Below are 26,812 nucleotides of genomic sequence, written 5' to 3' on the forward strand. Positions count from 1 at the left end.
CCATCTAAACAAGAAACTACCCAAGTACCTGTCCAGGTCCAGGGATCCTCATGCAGAAGCGATGGATGCGTTAACAGTTCCTTGGTGTTACCAACCTGCTTATAATTTCCTGTCTCTAGTTCTTCTTCCAAGAGTGATCTCCAAAATCATCATGGAACAATTGTTTGTGTTGCTGGTAGCTCCAGCATGGCCTCACAGGTTTTGGTATGCGGATCTTGTTCGGATGTCCAGTTGCCAACCTTGGCCACTTCCATTAAGGCCAGACCTTCTGTCTCAAGGTCTGTTTGTTTTTCATCAGGATCTCAAATCATTAAATTTGAAGGTATGGAAGTTGAACGCTGAGTGCTTAGTCATAGAGGTTTCTCTGACTCAGTGATTAATACTATGTTACAGGCTCGTAAATCTGTTTCTAGATAGATTATCGAGTTTGGAAGACTTATATTTCATGGTGTTCTTCTCATAAATTCTCCTGGCATTCTTTTAGAATTCCTAGAATTTTACAGTTTCTTCAGGATGGTTTGGATAAGGGTTTGTCTGCAAGTTCCTTGAAGGGACAAATCTCTGCTCTTTCTGTTTTATTTCACAGAAAGATTGCTAAGCTTCCTGATATTCACTGTTTTGTACAGGCTTTGGTGGGTATCAAGCCTGTCATTAAATCAATCTCTCCTCCGTGGAGTCTTAATTTGGTTTTGAAGGTTTTACAGGCTCCTCCTTTTGAGCCTATGCATTCTTTGGACATTAAACTACTTTCTTGGAAAGTGTTGTTCCTTTTGGCCATCTCTTCTGCTAGAAGAGTTTCTGAATTATCTGCTCTTTCATGTGAATCTCCTTTTCTGATTTTCCATCAGGATAAGGCAGTTTTGCGAACTTCATTTAAATTTCTACCTAAGGTTGTGAATTCTAACAACATTAATAGAGAAATTGTTGTCTCTTCTTTGTGTCCTAATCCTAAGAATTGTTTGGAGAGATCCTTACATTCTTTGGATGTGGTAAGAGCTTTGAAATATTATGTTGAAGCTACTAAAGATTTCAGGAAGACTTTTAATCTATTTGTTATCTTTTCTGGTTTTAGGAAAGGTCAGAAGGCTTCTGCCATTTCCTTGGCATCTTGGTTAAAGCTTTTGATTCATCAGGCTTATTTAGAGTTGGGTCAGGCCCCGCCTCAGAGAATTACAGCTCATTCTACTAGATCAGTCTCCACTTCGTGGGCTTTTAAGAATGAAGCTTCAGTTGATCAGATTTGCAAAGCAGCAACTTGGTCTTCTTTGCATACATTTACTAAATTCTACCATTTTGATGTATTTGCTTCTTCAGAAGCAGTTTTTGGTAGAAAGGTTTTTCAGGCAGCTGTTTCAGTTTGAGTCCTCTGCTTATGTTTAAGTTTTTTCTTTTCATTATGAAAATAAACTTATATTTTGGGTTGTGGATTATTTTTTTTCAGCAGAAAATGGCTGTTATTATTTTATCCCTCCCTCTCTAGTGACTCTTCTGTGGAGTTCCACATCTTGGGTATTACTATCCCATACGTCACTAGCTCATGGACTCTTGCCAATTACATGAAAGAAAACATAATTTATGTAAGAACTTACCTGATAAATTAATTTCTTTCATATTAGCAAGAGTCCATGAGACCCACCCTTTTTATGGTGGTTATGATTTTTTGTATAAAGCACAATTATTTCCAAATTCCTTTGTTGATGCTTTTTACTCCTTTCTTTATCACCCCACTACTTGACTATTCGTTAAACTGAATTGTGGGTCTGGTGAGGGGTGTATTTATAGGCATTTTGAGGTTTGGGAAACTTTGCCCCTCCTGGTAGGATTGTATATCCCATACGTCACTAGCTCATGGACTCTTGCCAATATAAAAGAAATTCATTTATCAGGTAAGTTCTTACATAAATTATGTAATCCCGGCGTCAAGCCGGAATGATAGGGAATATCCCAGTGCAGAGAAAGTTCGAAAGATGAGGTAAGCGGCACTCACCACAGGCAGGATTGTCTTCAGCGGCAACAGGCAGGGAATCAGAGAAAGGTAAACCACTAGAATGGTCTGGCAGGCAGGGTTTGACAATGGTAAAACAGTCCAGAGGTGAACCACTAGGATGGTCAGGCAGGGTTTGGCAACAGAGAGGCAATCCAGAACAATAGGAGTTAATCAAGCAGAGTAGTCAGACAGGCAGGGTTCAGCAATAGAATATAAATCCAGCAGTTTAGGGGTAAACAGGCAGAGTGGTAAGACAAGCAGAGTTTAGCAGCAGTATATCAATCCAGCAGTTTAGGTGTTAACAGGCAGAGTGGTCAGACAAGCAGAGGTCAGCAACAATATAACAGTTCAGCATACAGCAATAATAACACCCAGGAGAACACTAAGAAACACATATACTTGGACAGAGAATGTAAGTGAAGCAAGTACTTACACAGCTGCCGATTCGCGCCAAGATCTCAAGGACCCGGCTTCAGAGAGGAGGAGACGAGCGGCGATGACGTCACCGCAGCACGCTCAGAGGAACCGCCGGCATGACACAGAGCTTTCAAATGATACCCAACACTTTGGGGTGCTTCCTCTAGATGCTGGGTTATGGGACATAAAGGGGACAGGGCTAATTGCTATGCCTGGGAAAGCTTTTCTCCTGAAGGGATCTGGACACAAGGGCGGGGCGGGGGGGGGGGGGGGGGAGAAGCAGGGGACAGTATGTAATTGGCTTGTATTGTATTGTATGAAAACCCTGTGACCATGAAAGTAAGTTACTCTCCACTGCACAAAGCCTTGTCTTGTGTTTGTATGGGAGGGAAAGCAGGAACACTGGTCTCTGGTAGAACTTAGAGAAGGCTGTACAGCATGGCTGGACTGCTCTAAACCTCACATTAGGGTCCAAGCTCCTTGCTTCCTTTCACACGCAGTGGAACAGGGTTAGAGGCCTCTGGCTTAAGTTCTCCTTGTGAGTTAAAAAGGGGCCAGTGAAATGTGTTTCTTGGGTCTACTTCCTCATTTAGGCATTATGACAAACATAAAGAATACACATTTAACAGGTATATTAATAATAATAATGATCAGCAGTAAACATAGGACTTGGATTCTTTGCAACAGGAGATACAGGGCTTGGCTCCTGTAGAGCAGAACACTGGACACAAGACTCGGAGTCTGTAGAGCAGAACATTGGAATCTGCAGCGCTGAGCACAGGACTTGGAATCTGCAGCGCTGAGCACATAAATTGGAATCTGCAGTGCTGAGCACATGACTTGAAATCTGCAGCACTGAGTACAGGACTTGAAATCTGTAGCACTAAGCACAGGACTTGGAATATGCAATATTAAGCCCAGGGGCCTTCAACAGGATTAGCAGTTGAGAGGTAAGACAGGTCAAGGTCAGTTGTACACTGGAAGAAGTTATTAAACACAAGACAAAAGCAACGTCCAGATTCAAACCAGGGCTTCAGAAAACCAGGAAGCAGTTTAATCTTTTGACAAACACAAGGATAATCTAGAACAATGGTCAGAAGACTTGCCAGGTTCAGAACAAAAATGAACAATACAACAGGAAGCAGAATGCAGGTCAGAGTCACAAACAAACTGAGTGAACCACAATGTCAGGGTAAGACAGCCTTTCATGGTTCAGACAGAACATACAATTTTAAACAACTTTCCAATTTACTTCTATTATCTAATTTTCTTTTCTTCTTCTTATACTTTGCTGTACTTTGTTGAAAAGCAGGACGTTAAGTTCAGGAGTGTGCAAGCAGTACTATATGGCAGCAGTTTTGCAACAATGTTTTAAACTAGCAAGAGCACTAGGTGGCAGCACTATTTCCCTGTCATGAAGTGCTCCAGACGTGCACTCTACCTATCTAGATATCTCTTCAACAAGCTGGCAGGCAGGGGGAACCAGAGAGCCATCCAGTGCAGGCAGTACGACAAGCATGCTTAACCAAAGCTCTTCAGTGGCTTAGTGGGTAAAGCCACAAGACAGCAGGGAAAAAGAGTCCCAGGATTAATCCTAAGCACGGAAGTGACAGTTCCGTCACAAGGTCTGATTTTAATTTACTATAAGTAGGAGTGCACCATGAACAAGGACTAAACCAAATCAAGGACCGTAAGTGACCAATTGCTAGAGGAAGCTGAATAAAAAAGGATTCATCGCCCAAACATCAGGGACAACGTATCTGAGTGTATTTAATGTTTTTTTGTTTTGTTTAGTTTTTTTTACTTTGTAATGCCTGCTTTTTTCAGCAGTTTAGCTATTTGGCAGTTTTTATATTTGGTGAGAGTTTTCCATAGGTGAACTATTGATACCCTTTATAAGTTACAAGTAATAATTGTTTTGTACTGTTACTCCAAGGATACTATTCTATTTTAATTAGTATCACAGGTGTCTTTAATTTTATAATCACTTATTCATCCAGTTTAAATGAAGAAAAGTACTCAGTCTACTGTTGTGTGTCACTGCGTGTATCACACTGAACATGGAAAAGAGAAGGAAAATCAGAGTTATCTAAAAAGGTTAGATAGAAGGCAATAGTCAAGCATGGTCAACGTAAAGGCTACAAGACAATCTCTTAAGAACTTGATGTTCCTGTGAGTACTATTGCCAATATTACCGTATATAAAGAAATTTAAGGCACATGGGACTGTAGGCAACATCCTGGACATGGCCGCAACAGGAAAAGAGTGACCCAAAAATGATGAGAAAGATTGTTCGAATGGTGGAGAATGAACCAAGGACAACTTCAAAACAGATCCAAACCGACGTTGAAGCTCAAGGTGCAACAGTTTCAAGTTGCACCATCCATCAATGTCTGAATGAAAATTGGCTCCATACTAGAAGACCTAGGAAGACCCCACTTCTAAGAGAGAAACACAAAAAAGCCTGACTTGAGTTTGCCAAAATGCATGTTGACAAGACACAGTCCATCTAAGAGAATGTCCTTTGGACACAATGAAATCAGAAGGCTATCAAGGCATTCTAGAGCTAAGCATACTGCCCTGTGTCAGAAAGCTGTATCTCAGTCGCAGTTCATGGGTCGTCCAGCAGGATAATGACCCCACATATACCTCAAAAAGCAACCAAGAATGGATGAGAAGAAAACATTGGACCATCCCGAAGCAGCTTCTATGAGTCCAGAGCTGAAAACCATCACCATCTGTGGAAAGAGTTAAACCTCACAGTTGGGAAAAGGCACCCATCAAACCTGAGAGAACTTGAGCAATGAGCAGTTTGTTCAAGAAGAGTGGGTCACAATTCAAGACAAAAAGTGTAGAAATATTTTTCAGAGCTACAGAGAACTCTTGATTGCAGTTATTGTCTCCAAAGGCTGTTCTACAAAATATTAAAGAGATGGTAAAGTCCAAATTAAACTTTCATGATTCAGATAGGGCATGTCATTTTAAACAACTTTCTAATTTACTTTTATCATCAAATTTGCTTTGTTCTCTTGTTATTCTTGTTAAAAGCTAAACCTAGGTAGGCTCATATGCTATTTTTTAAGCCATTGAAGGCTGCCTCTGCATTTGACAGTTTTTCACAGCTAGAGGACGTTAGTTCATTTGTTTCATATAGATAACACTGTGCTCATGCACATAAAGTTATTTAAGAGTCAGCACTAATTGCCTGAAATGTAAGTCTGTCAAAAGATCTGAGATAAGGAGGCAGTCAGCAGAAGCTTAGATACAAGGTAATTACAGATGTAAAAAGATTATTTCTATAACAGTGTTGGTTATGCAAAACTGGGTATGGTAAATAAAGGGATTATCTATCTTTTTAAACAATAACATTTTTGGTGTTTACTATCCCTTTAAATTGAGTACCAATATTTTTGTCTGTGCCATTCTCATTTGTTTTTCTGTTTAATGTAATATGTGAAGTCATAAATCGAAAGTGAAATTTATGTTCTATTACATTTGACATAAAGAATGGAGGAAACCAGATAATGTTGTAAATTTTACTTAGTTCAGAGAAAAATTGTGCGTTTTCTTAAAAAAGTGGATGGGTACCAATAATTTAGGCCACATCTGTAATTAGTTTTAAGAGAGGATTACTAGTGGGGAAGGGTATGTTAGAGGGTTATTAGACATAAGGGATTTACCACTCTGGGTATCATGTATGGGGTTCTTAGTTGCAAGGGGGTTATTGTTTTGGGGATTTGTGTCATTAGGTTGTTGCTGAGGTGGTTGCATGGGGGAGTCAATCATTAGGCTTTAGGCAAATGTAGTTAGGAAGGGGGCTTGTTAGGGTTTATCAAATGAGGGAGGCTGCGGTTACGTAATAGGATTAAATAATGTAGGCTTACCAGTGGAAGATCATATAGCTGTAGGGGTTATTGCTGATGGGGATATGTTTAGTTGGGTTATTGCAGAGGTGGTCACAAAAGTTCTGAACCAACCATTACGCTTTATTACAGAGGTGCAGGGTGATGGTTAGGGTTAATTATGGTGGGTGGAGATTGTAGCTATGTCTATTGTGGAGCGGGAATTAACAAAGTGCAGAGGATCATTTATTTTTAATCATTTTGAGTTTTAAGCTCCCTACAGACTGGTGTAAAAACTTTACGCTAGCTTTTACATTTCACTGTGTAACAAAATGGAATTGCAGGAACATTGTGATAAACATTATAGTGACAAAGGATACTGTTAAAATTAGGGTATAGTGGCCATATACAAGCTGATTCTATTTTCCCTTTCCAAAATCCATTAATGACAGAGACAATATTTTCTCTATGCTTTTCTCTAAGCATCAAATATTGACTACTACCTTCATCCTTTATTATGGCTTCACCTATCCAAGGTATACTTACCCCCATTATATTCCACTGCTGGAGGTATAGAATTTTTGTTTTTAGAAAAGGGAAACTGTTCACTTTATCTGATCAAGGCACAATCTGCACTATCATAATCATGAAAGTTTGATTTTGACTAGACTGTCCCTTTAATACACTGATTTACTGAGCCAGATATGAAGGGGAAATATCCATTAGCAGAAATGACAGAATCTGAGTTCAATAATGTTTTACTCATGTCTTGGCTCTATTGCTATTGTAAACTGCGTAAAATGGTGTTAACAAATATCCCCATTAAAGTCTATGGAGATGTTTTATGTTACCACCAGTTTATGCAGTTTGCAACAGAAATGGACACTAGTCCATAGTGTAGATTCTGATAGATAGATAATAGAGAGATTATATTGACAGTGGCTATCAAGCAGTTTTTTTTAAAAACCCTAAATTTAGAAACATGATTATAAAAACGTAATCTGTGTGGGGAAAAAAAACCTGTTTTCCTATGTGTGGTGGTGGTGTATACATATATAATGTCACCCATAGCTCAAAGGGAACGGAAATGGCAAAGAAAGCTGGGTAAAGCTTAGCTGCATCCTAAATCCACCTTACTTTCTACCTGAAATAGCAACTGTAGCATTTTATCTTGTAAGCCCTTCTTCTCGCTGCTATAGAAACCAAGCCACACTCCCAGCTCCCTCCCACCAGCAGCCCATTTGCTTCCTCAGCCTCAGGGGGATCGCGATCTGTTGTCATCCACCCCCTCCAATGCTAGTCCACCATTCCCATTCAGATAGTTCCTCCCTTCTTTCTAGAATGGATGGCTTTGCAATTGGGAAAACAGCTGCCCTGTTACAAATAATTAAGAGCAGCCTCAGCAGCACATGAAGCCTGAGGGAAAAAGCAGTGTGCTGCAGACCTGAGGGGACGCCTCACAACTCACCAGAGGAAGTCAGCTATGTAGGAACATCAGGTAAGGTGAACCTGATGTCTCCATGCGTGTAATTGTATAATACAGTCAATGCTCTATGGCTTGTGCACTACATAGATTGTAGCATGGGTCACATGTTTGTTGTTTTCTCAGGTAGTTCCTGAATAGTATATTAGCTGCAGCACAGTTACAAAACGCTTATTATCGGGACGGTTTGACGAATTAAACATTTAATTGTCTGACAGAAAACAAAACGTGAGCTTTTCAGTAGATTGTATTTCCCGTAGCTTTGGGCTGTAGGATTTATGTAATTCGTATTGATCTCCTGGAGCTTGTTCCCCAATTACAAAAGCTAATTGTGTAAGCAGGTTTAGGTGCTGCAGGAACCAATTTGAAACTCACTTTGCATTAGGTTTATAGCAATTTAGTCTATTTGCAAAATTTGTATTTTCCTCTCATTTTGTTTGAGTTAAAATCGTGAATGAAAATGTTACGTAATAGAAGTATTCAGACCCAATCCTATTTAGTTCAGATACTTACAGTTCGTATTGTAACTCACCAAATCTCCAAGCCTTATCTATCATCTAATGGTGTCACTTCTATTAACCTACATAATGTCTCTGACCTATTCTGCATCTGTTAACCCCTTATGCTTAGGGTATGTTTTGCAGTTGTCTTCAATAGCCGGTGGGTTGAAAGCTAATAGAAGTAACCATGTAGACTTTTCTGTAGTCTTGCCATAAATTAACATACCAGCTGAGAGAATGAAAACTTTGAATGCATTAACACCTTGTTTGTCCATTTGTTAATCTATCCCTTTACTTGTTAGAACCGATCTAAACTTGTTACTGGAGTAGGTAAAGCTGGCCACTTATTTTGTTGGTTAAATCTTGCATTGTTTTGTAGTATGTTATCTTATCGCCTCCGCTAAGTCCAATTAGTAAGGGAAATGTAGCAGGGTTAGGCTTGTGCACTTCCAATTCTCAGAATTGGGGAAAACCATTTTAAGTTTAATATTTGAAAACAGTAACAAGGTAAAGTATATGCATTGTATATTAAAGGGACAGTCAAGGCCCAAAAAAAACTTTTATTTTTCAAATAGGGCATGTAATTTTAAACAACTTTCCAATTTACTTTTATCACCAATTTTGCTTTGTTCTCTTGGTATTCTAGTTGAGAGCAAACCTAGAAAGGCTCATATGATAATTTCTAAGCCCTTGAAGGCCGCCTCTAATCACATGCTTTTGTATTTGCTTTTCACAGCAGGGGAGAGTAGTTCAGGTAAACCATATAGATAGCATTGTGATCACGCCCGTGAGTTGTGGCAGACACTGCACTAATTGGCTAAACTGCAAGTCAATAGATAATAACTAAAAGTCATGTGATTAGGGGCGGTCAGAAGATGCTTAGATACAAGATAGTCACAGCAGTAAAAAGTGTATTAATATAACAGTGTTGGTTATGCAAAACTGGGGAATGGGTAATAAAGGGATTATTTATCTTTTTAAACAACAAAAATTCTGATGTTCACTGTCCCTTTAAGTTGTAATATTTTATATTGCAACCTCAAGGTATTTAGTGTGGGCCCTTATTTCTGGTTAATGTTTTTTTTTTCTTAGATTTTGTATTGATTTTTATATTTAAAATAGTTATACAAATGTTATACAAACTGTTGCTTATACAGAATACACTGAAAAACTATTTAAATTGCACAATGTTATAAAATAAGGCTTTTCTTTTTTTATATTGGCTGTCCTCTAAGATGAAGTTACTTAGTTAACAAAACAACTAATGAAGCAAAACACTAAAAATGATATGTGAATGAATATAACTTATAATACGCTGTTGGCATAATGCATAGATATCTGTGAATTATTTTTCTGATGTCCACCAATATGTTTTTCTATATTGAGTAAATAAAGCTGTGCTTTTGAAATTTGCCTACAAAAGAATTTAGTGCTATATGCTAAGATATATGTGTGTGTGTGTGTGTGTGTGTGTATATATATATATATATATATATATATATATATAATCTAGTGTGTGTGTATATAATGTATGTGTAGATTATAATATAAACATTCTCTAGCAGGAGTGTTGCTACTTGATTAATTAGGGGCTGAAGCTTATAATGTTCTTAGGCAAAATCTTTAGGGGTTTCATTTTAATTAAAGCCACTTTTCCATTTTGTTCTGTTGCTGACCACATTTTATGCATTACTGAATACTGTATCAATTGTTTTCTATACAAAACATCCTCTGGTATGACATTCTATATAAATAATATCAGTATATGAGATTGTATTAAACTAAACAATGTTGTCTGTAGAATAACCACATTATCTTGGGCTCTGGACTAGCTAGAACTGATATATGCCCGTGTGGTGTCTAGTGTCTATTTAAAGCACCCAATCACAATTCCACAGTTTGCAGCATTGCCTCGTGCTGGAAGCTTTAACTAACACACACACACACACACACACACACACACACACACACACACCCCTAGTGCAGTGAAAGGGCAATAACAAATGGTCTATAAATGTATGTTTGCTTCTAAAGAACTGTCTGTTCAGCTTAGGATCAGCAGTGAATTGATGCTCCGGGGGTGACTTTAACTATGTGTTTAACCAACTTTCTGGGGAAAGCAATAGCGTGATAATAAAATGCTATAATGGGGATTACAGTCTGGTGAGGGGTCGTGAGGAGGGACAACAGGACAGGTGGTTCTCTGTATCAGGTTTTTGTACCCTCAATTAATATAGAACAGGAAATGCCTCCTTCTGCAATCAATGTTTTACTTAGATGTAGTAAATGGTAATATAAATAAATCTAAATGTTATCTTTAAACAGTCCCTAATATAGGGGTTTTACAAAAATAGTATATATGATAATAAGCTACATACAGTATATTCTGTCAGATATGTGAAGAAGACGGCTGCTCGTTGCATCAGATTTCTCCTTGTGAAAGTGCGACACGCTAAGATCTGGGTTGCACATATGTTAGTATGTTGCACTTTTACAAGAATAAATCCAGCTCCAAAAGAGACAAACGCTGCGAGCGGCCGCCTTCTTCTGTATTCGGATAACAAAGTCTCCAAATGCCCCTATCTACCATTTATATCATTTTACTAATAATAACTCAGTGAGATCCAGTTATTTTAGAAACCCTAAAGGCTGCATATACAATAATGACAATTAAACACAGAAATAAAATATTTTCTAAAAATGTCTACGGTTGTAGGGTACACGGTGTCTGCTGTTCTACCCTCCATAAAGGGTTTTTCAAGTTGTTACCTTATTTACTCACCCACCAGAAATCAACAAATACAAATTTTTAGTTCTTTTTTTTTTTTTCTTGGGGCCACAAAAACTGACACACACAACCTTAGCTCCCCTACCTCGCAGAGGCCACAAAAAGTGGTACAGAGGGCTATGTGTGGCCAGTAGGGTTACCAGCTGTCCTCCACAAAAAACCTAGACAGTCTATCAGTGCCTCCCCAAAGTTCTCCTTTAGCTCACACTCTTGATCCCACTATGTATATTTTACCTCTTTAGCTGACAGTAACGCACATAAACAGAAGTGATTTGACCCCCTTGACTGCCCCACACTTTTTTCTGACCCATATTTGTTTTGCGTTGAGGAATTGGAAGCCTTTTATGTTTAATGGACACTCAGGGACTGTTACAAAGATGGACGTTTTAGTGTCCAGTATTTTTGTGAAGATTTTACTGGACAGTTTGCTGTCTGGTTGACCACTGGATACCTGACAATTCTACCAGCCAGTCGGATATCCCTCGCATAACTTACAGAACCCAAACAACTTCTACGTTGTGTGCAAATACATTAATTGATCACACCCATTCAATTACGTAAAAAAAAAAAATAATATCCCAAATTTTGGGGAGCCCTATTTTTGCACTGCCCTCCCATAAAAAAGCACAGACAGCTCACGGGGTATATTTTGCACTGGTCTCTGACAAAACACGATTCCTCACATTTAGGATTGATGTCTGCATTACAAATAAATACCATGTCTTATTGTTGTATTTCCAAAGAATTTGTATTAAGAATTGAAATAGATTTACAATATATGCACCTGCTCAGATTTGATTTTTCGTTGGCACCCTCCTGATACAATCCCTGCCCTCTGTGTACACTTAGCTGCCCAGTACATCCAATTAAAACCTTACATATTATATAGGCTCTTTTTAAAGCGACATTTAACATTAAATCTCTTGAAAAATATTTAATTTTGCAAAGTAAAAGTGCATTACAATATACATACATTCATTAGTTATTTTGTCTTCTAACGTTGTAAAATACTGCTGTAAATTGTGCTTGTTCCATTCCATCCAGAAAGACTGCAGTGCCTCTATCATTCTTCAGTATGGGGAAAATGTACTTGACCTTGCAACATTAACACAGCAATTTACTATGATTGGATCACAAACTCATTTACATATTCATAAATGCCCACAGGAAAGTAGACCCTGAACTGTCCCTGATTTTGTTAAATGTGCTAACAAAATTATTTTAAAACCTAATATATATATATATATATATATATATATATATATATATATATATATATATATATATATTCTATACACAGATCTTTAGCAATGTAAAAATGAATGTTGATGTATATATTAAAGCTGGCATAGTGCATGTTGGCATGGGCATCACTTGAAAACTAGTGTCTACTTATTATAAATTGTATTTAATTTTAAGTGTTAAAGGGACACTAAACCTTTTTCTGTCATGATTCAGATATAGCTTGCGATATTAAAGGGACATTGTTTTGTAGATGATCCATTTATAGAACCCATCTGGTAGTGTTTTTATAAAAATCTATAGTTTATTTTTTTTAGAACACTGGGGCTTGGTTAGGAGTCTGAAAATCAGCACAAAGTGTCAGATGTACACACGCGTTTACAGACTCCTTCCTGCAGGCTCCTGTTTTATGTTACCTGTTTTTCATATGCAGAGGAGGTGGGGAGTGTCTGCTTTTGTTGTTTTCCCAGCCCCTTTCAGTGGGTGTCCCAGATTACCTCAACAGTGCAAAACTGGGAGCTTCTAAGTACGTTTTTATACTGGATTTTTAGATCAACATCTGTGCATATTCTTTTTTTTTTTTTATAGTAGTGTCTATTACATGCAGTTATATGAAAATTGGTGTATACTGTCCCTTTAAACATCTTTCTAGTTTACTTCTATTATCAAATGTACTTCATTCTCTTGGTATCGTTGGTTGAAAAGCAGGGATGTAGCTAAAGAGCACTAGAGGGCAGCACTATTTCCTGCCATGTAGGGCTCCCCTACCTAGTTATCTCTTCAACAAAGAATACCATGGGAACAAAGCAAATTTGATAATAGAAGTAAATTGGAAACTATGCTAAAATTTGTATGTTCTGTCTGAATCACACAAGAAATGTTTTGGGTTTCATATCCCTTTTTAATGTTTGAGATATCGCAAACATCAGCAACTTCAGCTGATTTTGAAGGCAGATGGGCTACAGTAAAAAAAATATGCCTTGAATTGTTTGATAAAAGGCAAATTATTGTATTTTACATTTTTTAAATTCTTAACAATATTTACTTAGCTCTTAAAGGGACACTAAACCCAAATATTTTCTTTCATGATTCAAATAGAGCATGCAATTTTAAGCAACTTTCTAATTTACTCCTAATATACATTTTTCTTTGTTCTCTTGCTATCTTTATTTAAAAAACAGGAATGTAAAGCTTAAGAGATGGCCCATTTTTGGTTGAGAACCTGGGTTATGCTTGCTTATTGGTTTGCTAGATGTAGCCACCAATAAGCAAGCACTATCCATGGTCTTGAACCTAAAATGGGCTGGCTCCTAAGCTTTAAATTACTGATTTTTAAATTAAGATGGCAAGAGAATGAAGACAAATTGATAGTAGGAGTAAATTAGAAAGCTGCTTAAAATTGCACGCTCTATCTGAATCATGAAAGAAAGAAAAAATGGGTTTAGTGCCCACTTTAATGTACTGAAATGTGACTTCTTCATTTGTGTTAATGGGTTTAAAAGTAACAAGCGTGTGATTCCATGTGACAGGTCTCTTCTGTTACATTGCTATGAGGATGCTGGTTACATAACACGTCTTTTAAGGATAGTACCATGTTACTGTTGCTGAGGGATTAGTAGGTTGCATTCCTTATTTATCATTGTGATGCATTTGACTTTGTGCAGCTGTACAGCCGCATGTTAATCCGTGCAATTTAATCAGGTTGTAAGTCAATAAATTCATCAGCTCCCAACAGGTTGTATTGTGCTGCTTGGTCTTGTAGTGTGACTATTGAAGTGTCAGTCTAAACTGCACACAATTACAGTGTAGCTGAAATGTTGTGAGTAGCGTTTTTGCCCTTGTGTGTATTTAAAGGGAACTGGAAGTCAAATGATTCAGATAGGTAGATTTCATAATAAAAGTACCGTACATTTGTGATTTATTTTTTTCTTTGTAGAATGTACACTCTGTCTGAATCGTAAAAGTTTAATTTTAACTTTAGATTTTCATGTCCTAGTGTGGTTTCTCCCTTGATGTGCTAGAGAGGACCACAGCACATTGTGATCATGGAACCCTTTAGAATGATATTGAAATGATGGAATCTGATCTTCTAAATCTTCCAGCAATTTTATTTGCAGCTGCCCCTGGGTCTGTATACAGCACCAACGAGAAGTTCCAGCCACTGTGATATGTAAAGCTGTGTGTTGTAGTAGGCTGCTTGTCAGAAGGTGGTTTAGGCAGTTGCAGATACATAAGGGATTAAACGCCCTATATCTTGTTTGGTTGCTAACTTCAAGTCACCGAACATAAATAAACACAGACAACCAAGAAGTTGGGTAAAGACCGTATTGGTTAACTTTTTTTTTTTTTTTTTTTAACAGCTTCAAAACATCAAAGTATTAACTTAAAGATATAACTTAGTTTGCAGTAATCGAGCCCTAAAATCCCTGCTAAAATGGTTGAGGCCCAGGAATGAAAGGGGCAGTGATTGGCTACAACGCCTATCAAATGTCAGGGGCATTTAACAAGCTCTTTGGTCCACTACAATCTGCAAGATTACCCCCAGGCACGCATCTGGAGACGTCGCTCTCTCCGCAATGACCTTCACACTGTCACAGCCAGGACCCAGAGCAACTGCCTTGCTAGGAAGTCAACATCCACTCCTAACCTTAAGGACCCCTGGCCACTCTTGTGGTAACATTAAACTCTGATTGCCAGCCTCCGCGAATAGGAAGCAGGAATGAGGCTTGGGGGCCTACATGACTCACAATTTTATACAGGTAAGTAAGCCACCCCCCACAACAATGTTGCACACATACAGCAACCTGTACTAAGTAAGGGCCTTAGTTCCATTTATGGCTAAAGAACCTTTTTTTTTTTTTTCATCCAATGCTTTACTCGGCCCCACATAATTTCTTGTTTTCCTTTAACGCTGGACAAAATTGGAACATATAAAAGGTATCCAACAATCTTCTTCCCACTTAAGCCAAGGGTCATGTCATCCTTCTTAAGCCTATAGACCTCTGTGCAGCATTGACACTGTAGACACTCTACTCCTCCACTTCACTTGTTTGGTAACTGAAGTTCATTTATCTCTTATTTGGTTTGAATTCTAGTTGGCCAATAATCATGTAGCCATTAAAAACTAAATACAATTTAAGCATAGTTTTAAGGTTATTCCCTGTATCTGTGTGGCCATGTTGAACTTTAGCTTTCACTGCATTACAGTGTTGATTTATTTGCCCATGTGCAGCTACTTTTCTACAGATACCACCTAGGCTCCAAAATTAGCTCCCTTGTTTATAGTGATTGAGATTATTATATATATATTTTTTTGTGTATGACGTTTTATATTGGTTAGAACAGCGCTCAACAAACCTAGGATCCTGGGAGCCACTGGCTCCCAGAATTTTACCCCTGGCAACTAACTTTTTAGGTTATTCTCCATATATCTATATATAAAAAATATACCTGGCTCCTAAATATTCTTACTGACTCCCAATTTTTAAACAGATTTGTCAAGCACTACCATTAGAAAGTACATTATAATTTTAGATGTGTAATCTTGCAAATAAATAGCTCTTAACATTATGTTAACTATTATGATTTCCTGTATCTCGAAGAGCTTCTATCATAAACAGAATGCTAGGCAAAGCTGTTAATGATAGAATCATAGGGCATTGCCAAGATACATAATGCTATGCCAAGACAGTTTGATATGTGATTAAACAAACATCACAATATAACTGCTGCATCCTCTTATGTATATGATTTACTCAATCATATCAGGCCAACCAATCATAGGTAATAGATATGTTTATCAGAAGTTGCTCTCCATTATTCTGATTGATTAGTCTAGTAACTAGAACAATATGCACCTGTGTGTATGCACTGCAGAAAAGTAATGAAACAACTGTCATTTATGGCGAGACATACAGCTTTAAACAACTTTTACACACAAATTAATATGAACTTTTTTTCTTTTCTTTTTTTTCTTCACTATTCAAAGTCTGAAAACATCATCTTTTTTTTGTTTTGTTATTTTGACCAGTTGTCATTTTCTACAAATAAATGCTCTAACTGCCAATATTTTTATTTGGAATTTGGGAGAAATGTTGTCAGTAGTTTTAGTAAAATTAACAATTTTTGTTTTATTCTATAAACGCTTACCTATAAATAGTAAAACGAGAGAAATTGATAATTTTTTTTCATGTAATTGGCAAGAGTCCATGAGCTAGTGACATATGGGATATACAATCCTACCAGGAGGGGCAAAGTTTCCCAAACCTCAAAATGCCTATAAATACACCCCTGACCACACCCACAATTCAGTTTTACAAACTTTGCCTCCTATGGAGGTGGTGAAGTAAGTTTGTGCTAAGATTTCTACGTTGATATGCGCTTCTCAGCATTGTTGAAGCCCGATTCCTCTCAGAGTACAGCGAATGTCAGAGGGACGTGAAGGGAGTATCACCTGTTGAATACGATGATTTCCCTAACGGGGGTCTTTTTCATGGGTTCTCTGTTATCGGTCGTAGAGATTCATCTCCTGCCTCCCTTTTCAGATTGACGATATACTCTCAAATTTACCATTACCTCTACTAAAGAACTGTTTTAGTACTGGTTTGGCTATCTGCTATATGTGGATGGGTGTATTTTGGTAAGTATGTTTTTATTACTTAAGACACTCTCAGCTATGGTTTGGCACTTTATGCAAATTATATAAAGTTCTAAATATATGTATTGTACTTATATTTGCCATGAGTCGGGTTCATGTATTTCCTTCTGCAGACTTTCAGTTTCATATTTGGGAATGTAAACACTTTAAGAAATTTGTTTCTTACCTGGGGTTTAGTCTTCTTCAAATTTTGTCTACTTTGCATTTGCGGGTATTAGGCCCGCGGGTGCGTCAAATGTTAGACTTTATTGCGTCATTTTTGGCGCGAACTTTTTTGGCGCGGGAAATTATGTTTTTGACGCAACTTCGTCATTTCCGGCGTCATACGTGATGTCGAGACCTTTCACACGGCGGTGTCATTAGTGACGCAAGTGTGTCATTTCCGGTCATTTTTGGCGCCAAAAAAGTTTACGTTACGTTGTGCGTCATACTTGGCGCCAATTTTTTTCATTATTTCAATACCCCATTCATGTTTGCCTCCTGCTTTCTTCTCTATCAAGAGGCCTATGCTTTTGCATTTTTTTCCCATTCCTGAAACTGTCATTTAAGGAAATAGATAATTTTGCTTTATATGTTGTTTTTTCTTTTACATTGAGCAAGATGTCCCAATCCGATCCTGTCTCTGAAGTTTCTGCTGGAACATTGCTGCCTGACATCGGTTCTACCAAAGCTAAGTGCATTTGTTGCAAAATTGTAGAAATTATTCCACCGAATGTCATTTGTAATAGTTGTCATGATAAACTTTTACATGCAGATAGTGTTTCTATCAGTAATAGTACATTGCCAGTTGCAGTTCCTTCAACTTCTAATGTGCATGATATACCTGTAAATTTCAAAGAATTTGTTTCTGAATCTATTATGAAGGCTTTGTCTGCATTTCCACCTTCTTATAAACGTAAAAGGTCTTTTAAAACTTCTCATTTAGCTGATGAAATTTCAAATGACCAACAACATAATAAATCATCCTCTTCTGCCGAGGATCTATCTGAAACAGAAGATCCTTCCTCAGATATTGACACTGACAAATCTACTTATTTATTTAAAATAGAGTATATGCATTCTTTATTAAAAGAAGTCTTAATTACTTTGGATATTGAGGTAACCAGTCCTATTGACGTTCAGTCTAATAAACGTTTAAATGCTGTTTTTAAACCTCCTGTGGTTTCCCCAGGTGTTTTTCCCATTCCTGAGGCTATTTCTGATATGATTTCTAGGGAATGGAATAAGCCAGGTACTTCCTTTGTTCCTTCTTCAAGGTTTAAGAGATTGTATCCTTTACCAACAAAATCTATAGAGTTTTGGGAAAAGATCCCCAAAGTTGATGGGGCTATTTCTACTCTTGCTAAACGTACCACTATTCCTATGGAATATAGCACTTCCTTTAAGGATCCTTTAGATAGGAAGCTTGAATCTTATCTAAGGAAGGCCTATTTCTATTCATGTCATCTTCTCAGACCTGCTATTTCTTTGGGTGATGTTGCGGCTGCATCAACTTTCTGGTTGGAAAATTTAGCGCAACATGAATTGGATTCTGACATATCTAGCATTGTTCGCTTACTGCAACATGCTAATCATTTTATTTGTGATGCCATTTTTGATATTATCAAAATTGATGTTAGATCCATGTCTTTAGCTGTATTAGCTAGAAGAGCTTTGTGGCTTAAATCTTGGAATGCTGATATGACATCTAAATCTAGATTACTATCTTTCTTTCCAAGGTAATAATTGATTTGGTTCTCAGTTGGATTCTATTATTTCAACTATCACTGGAGGAAAAGGAGTTTTTTTTTTTGCCTCAGGATAAAAAACCTAAGGGTAAATCTAAGGCTTCTAACCGTTTTCGTTCCTTTCGTCAGAATAAGGAACAAAAACTCAATCCTCCTCCCAAGGAATCTGCTTCCAGTTGGAAGCCTTCCTCAAATTGGAATAAATCCAAGCCATTTAGGAAACCAAAGTCTGCCCCTAAGTCCGCATAAAGGTGCGGCCCTCATTCCAGCTCAGCTGGTAGGGGGCAGATTAAGGTTTTTCAAGGATTTTTGGATAAAATCTGTCCAAAATCATTGGATTCAGAGCATTGTCTCTCAAGGGTATCGACTAGGATTCAAAGTAAGACCTCCTGTGAGAAGATTTTTTCTCTCACACATTCCTGTAAATCCAGTAAAAGCTCAGGTTTTTCTGAAGTGTGTTTCAGACCTGGAGTCTTCAGGGGTAATCATGCCAGTTCCTCTTCAGGAACAAGGTTTGGGGTTTTATTCAAACCTATTCATTGTACCAAAGAAAGAAAATTTTGTTCAGACCAGTTCTGGATCTGAAAATTTTGAATCGTTATGTAAGAGTACCAACTTTCAAGATGGTGACTATAAGGACTATTCTGCCTTTTGTTCAGCAAGGACATTATATGTCCACAATAGACTTGCAGGATGCATACCTTCATATTCAGATTCATCCAGAACACTATCAGTTTCTGAGATTCTCTTTTCTAGACAAGCATTACCAATTTGTTGCTCTCCATTTTGCCTAGCAAAATGCTCCAAGAATCTTTTCAAAGGTTCTGGGTGCTCTACTATCTGTAATCAGAGAACAGGGTATTGCAGTGTTTCCTTATTTGGACGATATCTTGGTACTAGCTCAGTCTTTACATACTGCAGAATCTCACACAAATCAACTAGTGTTGTTTCTTCGGAAACATGGTTGGAGGATCAATTTACCAAAAAGTTTCTTGATTCCTCAGGCAAGGGTCACCTTTTTAGGTTTCCAGATAGATTCAGTGTCCATGACTCTGTCTCTAACAGACAAGAGACGTTTAAAATTGGTTGCAGCCTACCGGCGCCTTCAGTCTCAGTCATTCCCTTCAGTGGCTATGTGCATGGAAGTTTTAGGTCTCATGACTGCAGCATCGGACGCAATCTTCTTTGCTCGTTTTCACATGAGACCTCTACAGCTTTGTATGCTGAATCAATGGTGCAGGGATTATACAAAGATATCACAATTAATATCCTTGAATCCCAATGTACGACACTCTCTGACATGGTGGATAGATCACCATCGTTTGGTTCAAGGGGCTTCTTTTGTTTGCCCAACCTGGACTGTGATCACAACAGATGCGAGTCTTTCAGGTTGGGGAGCCGTTTGGGGGTCTCTGACAGCACAAGGGGTTTGGAAATCTCAAGAGGCGAGATTACCAATAAATATTTTAGAACTCCGTGCAATTCTCAGGGCTCTTCAGTTCTGGCCTCTACTAAGGAGAGAACCTTTCATTTGTTTTCAGACAGATAATATCACAACTGTGGCTTATGTCAATCATCAGGGTGGGACTCGCAGTCCTCAAGCTATGAAAGAAGTATCTCGGATACTTGCTTGGGCGGAATCCAGCTCCTGTCTAATCTCTGCGGTGCATATCCCAGGTGTAGACAATTGGGAGGCGGATTATCTCAGCCGCCAGACTTTACATCCAGGGGAGTGGTCTCCATCCGGATGTGTTTTCTCAGATTGTTCAGATGTGGGGGCTTCCAGAGATAGATTTCATGGCCTCTCATCTAAACAAGAAACTTCCCAGATACCTGTCCAGGGATGTTCAGGCGGAAGCAGTGGATGCGCTGACACTTCCTTGGTGTTATCAACCTGCTTACATCTTCCCGCCTCTAGTTCTTCTTCCAAGAGTGATTTCCAAAATCATCATGGAACAGTCTTTTGTGTTGCTAGTGGCTCCAGCATGGCCACACAGGTTTTGGTATGCGGATCTGGTTCGGATGTCCAGTTGACCGCCTTGGCCACTTCCGTTACGGCCGGACCTACTATCTCAAGGTCCGTTTTTCCATCAGGATCTCAAATCATTAAATTTGAAGGTATGGAAATTGAACGCTTAGTTCTAAGTCGTAGAGGTTTCTCTGATTCAGTGATTAATACTATGTTACAAGCTCGTAAACCTGTCTCTAGGAAGATTTATTATAGAGTTTGGAAGGCTTACATTTCATGGTGTTCTTCTCATAAATTCTCCTGGCATTCTTTTAGAATTCCTAGAATTTTGCAGTTTCTTCAGGCTGGTCTTGATAAGGGTTTGTCTGTAAGTTCCTTGAAAGGACAAATCTCCGCTCTTTCTGTTTTATTTCACAGAAAGATTGCTATACTTACTGATATACACTGTTTTGTACAGGCTTTAGTTCGTATTAAGCCTGTCATTAAGTCAATTTCTCCTCCTTGGAGTCTTAATTTGGTTCTGAGGGCTTTACAGGCTCCTCCATTTGAACCTATGCATTCTTTGGACATTAAACTACTTTCCTGGAAAGTGTTGTTCCTTTTGGCTATCTCTTCTGCTAGAAGAGTTTCTGAGCTATCTGCTCTTTCTTGTGAGTCTCCTTTTCTGATTTTTCATCAGGATAAGGCAGTTTTGCGGACTTCTTTTCAATTTTTACCTAAGGTTGTGAATTCTAACAACATTAGTAGAGAAATTGTTGTCCCTTCTTTATGTCCTAATCCTAAGAACTCTTTGGAGAGATCCTTAAATTCTTTGGATGTGGTAAGAGCTTTGAAATATTATGTGGAAGCTACTAAAAATTTCAGGAAGACTTCTAGTCTATTTATTTGTTTTATTTTCTGGTCCTAGGAAAGGTCAGAAAGCTTCTGCTGTTTCCTTGGCTTCTTGGTTGAAACTTTTGATTCATCAAGCTTATTTGGAGTCGGGTCAAACCCCGCCTCAGAGAATTACAGCTCATTCTACTAGATCAGTCTCTACTTCATGTGCTTTTAAGAATGAAGCTTCAGTCGATCAGATTTGCAAAGCAGCCACTTGGTCCTCTTTGCATACATTTACTAAATTCTACCATTTTGATGTATTTGCTTCTTCGGAAGCAGTTTTTGGTAGAAAAGTTCTTCAAGCAGCTGTTTCAGTTTGATTCTTCTGCTTTTTGATTTAAGTTTTTTTTTTCTTTCAAAAGTGAAAATAAACTTATTTTTGGGTTGTGGATTATTTTCTCAGCGAAATATGGATTTTTTTGTTTTATTCCCTCCCTCTCTAGTGACTCTTGAGTGGAAGACTCCACATCTTGGGTATTGATATCCCATATGTCACTAGCTCATGGACTCTTGCCAATTACATGAAAGAAACCATAATTTATGTAAGAACTTACCTGATAAATTCATTTCTTTCATATTGGCAAGAGTCCATGAGGCCCACCCTTTTTTATGGTGGGTATGATTTTTGTATAAAGCACAATTATTTCCAAATTTCCTTTTGTTGATGCTTTCTACTCCTTTCTTTATCACCCCACTGCTTGGCTTTTCGTTAAACTGAATTGTGGGTGTGGTGAGGGGTGTATTTATAGGCATTTTGAGGTTTGGGAAACTTTGAACCTCCTGGTAGGATTGTATATCCCATATGTCACTAGCTCATGGACTCTTGCCAATATGAAAGAAATGAATTTATCAGGTAAGTTCTTACATAAATTATGTTTTTGCAGTGGTCTAATATTAATAAATAAATATATATATATATATATATATATATATATATATATATATATATATATATATATTATATATATATATATATATATATATATATATATATATATATATATATATATCTCCCTAGAAAATGCCTAAAAACCACAGAAGGCAGAAATGGTTTATTTTAGCTATCAAAATTGTTATAGTTGTCATAATAAGGGTTTTTGCATCAGTCCATTTTATAGAGAAAATCCAGAGATCTTGTCTATATTAAATTCAGAATTGCAGCTACTAACAGTATGCATGATCATGTGCACTTTCTAACTGGGTATCACATGGTTGAGTGTTTACTCCTTGGCACTGCTAAAGTGTTTTATTTAATAAAGCCAGTATGGTAATTATTTTTAGTTTTAATCACCATTCTCTGTAGAGAACCCTGCTCAGGTCCCCTGCTCATCCTTGCTGTGACTAATTCTGCACATAACCTTAATTCTGCACATAACCTTACACAAGGGACTGCCTCCCTCACATCTGGACATGTTCAAACAGTCAAGTATACCATGCACTATCCAGCATTTATTTGTTTAATTGGGATTCTGCATCTCAAACTAATTTTCACACCTTGGTAGGGATCCTTTTTCTGAGCAATGCTTCAAGTTTGTGCAGGATTGGGAAATTCTGTTTGTTTAACATGGAAACATGGGCATCCACTGAATCTTTTTCTATAGATTATGGCAAAATAAATAAAATGTCACAAAAATATACAAAAAACCTATAAAACAAATAATATAAGTTTAATACTCTCCCCGTGTTTTAACTGTAGCTAAGTATTCAGTTAAGAAATTGTCATTTTACACCAACCATATGACATCTACAAGGTCCTATGGCCCATAATTTGATGCAAATTGATTATTCTAGTGTGAGGTTGCAACTTTTTGGTACAGAGTTTGGCACAGTCTTCTTGTGTATTTTATATATATATATATATATATATATTTTTAGTAGATTAAATATACACTTTTTTCACAACTACTCCTATAATATTGAGAGTACTGTTGCCTGCTAATTTAAAGGGAAAAATTACACTAGGGGCAGATTTAACAATGTGCGGATGGACTTGTCCGCCGCATATCAATAAATTCCGAGAGAATACTCTGTCAGCATTTATCATTGAAATGCTTGTGCAATGCCGCACCCTTCACATTCGCTGCCAATTGGTCTTAAGACCGCTGCTTCTTAAAGGGATAGTGAACCCCAACATTTTCTTTTATGATTTAAATAGAACATACAATTTTAAAGAACTTTCCATTTTAATTCTATTAAATTTTCTTCATTCTCTTGTTATCCATTGCTGAAGGGACAGCATTGCACTACTGACAGGAAGCTGAAAATATCTATTTAGCCAATCCCAAGAGACAAATGTGTGCAGGCACCAATTAGCAGCAGCTCCCACTAGTGTATTATATGTGCTTATTCATTTTTTAACAAGGGATACTAAGAGAACAAAGCACATTTGAAAATAGAAGTCAATTTAAAATTTGTCTTAAAACGACATGTTCTATCTGCATCATCCCTTTAACCTGAAGGCTCGCTCGGAAACCGATACATTTAGCTGCATTCGGGCCTTGATCAATCAGCCCCTAGGTATATCAATGGTGTAATGATTGATTGATTTTTTTAAGAAAGAGATGCTTTTTTTTTATTACACTTTTTTTTTTTTTTTTTTTTTTTTTTTTTTTTACATTTACCTTATGCTGTGTCCTCTTATTTGAAAGGAGAGGTCTTTGTTTAATTTAAATGATTTATGGGCTTTATTTTGCCTGAGATAGAGGCATGCTTCAGTGACCTCCCACCTTATTACAATAAACCTGATGCATGAAAACGTCTTCCTGATATCCAGAGGGTCAAGTGAGATCACGTTAAAGGAGGAGATATCCTAAGTTTCTTTTTTTTTTTTTTTTTTATAATTCATATAAGGGTCTGATTCAAAGGGGTGTGAAAGTCAAAATTAAAGTGCACAGAATTTTAAATAACTCTCCACTTTACTTCTGTTATCCTTTGTTGAAAAGAATACCTAGGTAGGCTCAGGAGCAGAAATTAATTACTAGGAACTAGATGGTGATTGGTGGCTGCATACATTTCCCCTTTTATTTGCTCAAACACTGATGATGGCAGCACACCAAATAGGTTCCAATATCAAAGATTTATTAGAACATCTCCTTCAGACAAGAAAAACACGACGTTTCGGGTGTTACCCCTTAATCATGTTGTACAAACATTATACTGAAAGCTCACCTTAAATACCCTAAATCCCTCCCACACAAATTAGTACACCTGTGTTTAGAAGGTAAACACAATACTTTACAAAGTTATGTGGCTATGCCATCTAGTGGTCAATTCAAAAATAGAATTTATACATATAAACACATAGTTGCAAAATAGCAAACATATACATGTATCTATTTACAATTTTTCATAAAAGATTAATATCTTAATCTCATGTCATTAAGTATGTTCTTAACTGCAACCTGTATATCAAAGGAATCCTAATAAAACCCATAATATAAAGTATACATATTCTTCACAAATAGATACATCAAAATCCTTGTTGATCTGACTCAATGCTTCTAATCTATAGATCCAAAATAATTCAGTTTTTTTTTTTTCTCCATTACTTCCCCTCCTGGGGGTTTGCATATGATCAATAATTTGAAATCTCAATTGTGAAACATTATGGTTAGCATTTAAAAAATGTTCAGCTACAGAGGATTTTATATTTTTGGTTCTTATATTGGATTTATGTTTGGTTATCCTATCCCGTATCTGACGGGTGGACTCCCCCACATAAATCCGGGCACAAGGACATTTGAGTAAATATATAGCATGGGTAGTGTTACAGGTGTAATATCCTTTAATATTAAATTTAAAAGGTTGTGGTTTTGTTTTTTTTAGGATTCCTTTGATATACAGGTTGCAGTTAAGAACATGCTTAATGACATGAGATTATTCCTTCCTTAATTTTTAGTCTGTGACATATAGAGCGGTCACACCCGCTCTATACATGTCTCAAAAACGCGTTCAATATGCTTTCTGTAGTAAAGTGAAGCTCTTGTCTGTATTGGAGCCGTCTGTAGGGAGCGTGTGTTGATTCAAAGTTGAAAAAATAAACTATAGCGCATGCGCAGATCATCCGTGAGGCGGATGACATTGATTGAAGGCTGCCTAACGGCCAGATTTTCAATAGGCTAAAGAAAAAAACGTGACCCAACACATAAAAAAACAAACAAACAAAAAAAACGGGTTGAATTTCCGGAAAGAGAAAAAGTGAGTAAAAACAGCAATAACTTTGTTTAGACTCAAAATTTAAAAAAAGATGAATGAAAGTCTTAGTGATTTTAAAGAACGAATAATATTAGTTTCACATGAAGGTAACTTTACCTTCACTTTAATTTTTCAAGACTTGTTATCCTTAGGCATAGTACCCAGGACTGCCGTAAAGGTGATGTGGTGCCACTTTTTTAAAAGGAAGCATCACTGATTTTTATTTTTTTTATTTTTATAAATTATTTAAATGGTTAAATAGCAACATCTCTAGTTTTATTACAAAGTTGTGTAAGGTGGTTAGGCCAGTGTAAGATGTAATTGCTCTTTAAGGGGATTTACAAAAATTGGAAGAATGGGCTGGTAAATGAAACAAGATATTCGGTAAATGTAAGGGTTCTACATTTTTTTTATTTATTTTTTTGTAATGCTATGCAGGCTACTTATTATTTAAATGGAACTAGACTTAGGAAAACATAGGAATAAATGGATTTAGGCATACTTATGGATAACAAGCTAAAAAAATTGAGTGTGCAATGAGAGGCACCGGCTTCTAAGGCTAATACAGTATTAGCATGTATATTTAAAGAGACATTGATGCAAGGGAGAAAAGCATAATTATGTCACTATATAAATCCCTGGTAAGACCTCACCTTGAGTATGGAGTGCAGTGCAGTTATGGGGACACATTTCATTTAAAAAAAGGACATTGCAAAGTTAGAGTAAGTTCATAGAAGGGTCACATAATTTTAATAAGGGGAATGGAGGATTTAAACTATGGGGAGACATTTAGCCAAATTGGGCCTGTTCTGCTCTAGTAAAAAAGTGCTTGAGAGGTGACATGATTACTTTATATAAATATATTCAAAGCCCATATACAGAGATGGCAGAAGCTCTGTTTGTGACAAGAGGTCACACTTAAGGCTAAAGGAAAAGGAGATTTAATCTCCAGCAATGTGAGCGTTTTTTCCCTGTAAGAGCAATAAATTGTGGAACTCATTGCCTACCGAGGTAGTGACTGCTAATGCCTTAGATACATTTAAAAATGGCTTGGATATATTTCTGGCTACAAACAGAATCCAGGGATATGATTGTGTGTGTTAAATGAGTCTAATTGTTCAGTTGGCAGC

General features: G+C 37.2%; 1 protein-coding gene across 1 annotated transcript in view; it reads left to right on the forward strand.

Annotated features, from left to right (window-relative positions):
• Window positions 1-7,581: 7,581 nt before the first annotated feature.
• The window catches only part of NIM1K (NIM1 serine/threonine protein kinase), a 186,788-nt gene continuing 167,557 nt past the window's right edge, over window positions 7,582-26,812 (forward strand). The window contains exon 1 of the mRNA XM_053701254.1: window positions 7,582-7,744. The gene's annotated coding sequence lies outside the window, so the exon portion shown is untranslated. The remainder of the gene's footprint in view (window positions 7,745-26,812) is intronic.

The sequence above is a fragment of the Bombina bombina genome, chromosome 2 (assembly GCF_027579735.1).
Source record: "Bombina bombina isolate aBomBom1 chromosome 2, aBomBom1.pri, whole genome shotgun sequence".
Classification (NCBI taxonomy): Eukaryota; Metazoa; Chordata; class Amphibia; order Anura; family Bombinatoridae; genus Bombina; species Bombina bombina.